Here is a 1,513-nt window from a genome sequence, read left to right as displayed (position 1 = left end):
TAACATCTTGCCATTGTGAGGTGAGTAGGGGGTTTCTATTTTAAAAGCTATATAAATTATATAATGATATACGTATAATAAATGCTGCTAGTTTTCTTCAAAAGCAATTGTGGATAACATGAGTTGTTAACTCCAGTAGGTGATTTCTAAATTGATTTGCAATCGGATTGTACTCGTAATTGTGGATAGCATATGCTGATCAAATGTTAGGCACTTGTGAATGCCATGCTTTTAGAAACATTTTGTATAGATATATATATAAGCTATATATGTAAAGGGTTTTAGAAATCGAGAAACAAGCTCTTTACCACAGTTTATGTCAAAATGTGCCTTACTTGTTTTTGTGATATGCATTCATGAATAAGCTTTATGTTCACCATACTTTAATATCACCATGGTGATCCATTGGTGGAGGTATGTTTTGTTTTTAAAGTTTTTAATTTTCTTTCGGTCGCGTAATTTCGATCATGCTATTCATAGCCAAACCCAACAATTATACCTCACTCAAATCAAGTACTCATACTCATATCACTTGGTGTGTAGAAAATACCTTGCATACTAGCATATAACATCAATCGTACATGCTTAACCATTTCATGTAGCATATGGTATCTACATCATGCATACATTCTCAAGGCATTCATCATGCCTCATATAAACAATCTTACAGTTCATTATGTATACTTAATCATCTCGTATGGTATATCGATTTACATCATATACACAATCTTATGGCATTCATCATGAATACTTAATCATCTCATATGGCATATGGAATTTTTGTCATATACACAATCTTATGGCATTTATCATACCAAACATGCACATAATAGCATTTATAAATAAGCATACGCTATCTCGCACCCACACTAGTCTAAAAACCAGAGTAATTGAGTGGACTTCAAACATGAAGTGCTAGTCCCCTTTGTTGAAAACTAATATATAGTAAAATATTTATATACATAGGAGATTCATAAACGTTTTGAGAATCATTGTGTCAATCATATCACAATCACTAACAATTTATTTTTTTTAGAAAACTATTTTCATTATTGAAACTCAAATCCTTTGATAAACCATTTTAAAGATATCATTTCAACATACATAACTAATCATTTCCATAGATATCATGCTAGCTTTACATATCAAAATAATTTGAAAGTGATGTATCCACTCAGCTAATGGAGATTCGATTTTCTAGCTCCAATCATAACTCTATTTCAGCAAAATTCGTGGAGTTTTCAAGCATTCCTAATATACAAAAATCATCACAGTCATTATCTATAATAATAATATTGTAGTAATCACTCTAGGTTTTTCGAAACTATTTTAGTTCAACTAAATCTAAATTTCTAGCTTAAACTCCTTCCTACTCAACCAAAGAAATGCTTAAAAACCCATAAATTCTTCATCCTTACCTTAAGTGAGCTTAGATGCTTAAGAAAAATACAAACTCATGAACTTTAGCAGTCTATAGAAATATTTGGACATTAAAACAACTATTTCAGTTCTG

The sequence above is a fragment of the Theobroma umbraticum genome, unplaced genomic scaffold (assembly GCF_002168275.2).
Source record: "Theobroma umbraticum cultivar Fairchild unplaced genomic scaffold, ASM216827v3 scaffold_77.0, whole genome shotgun sequence".
Taxonomy (NCBI): domain Eukaryota; kingdom Viridiplantae; phylum Streptophyta; class Magnoliopsida; order Malvales; family Malvaceae; genus Theobroma; species Theobroma umbraticum.
The sequence above is the reverse complement of the archived record's forward strand: the minus strand, read 5'-3'. Positions refer to the sequence as shown.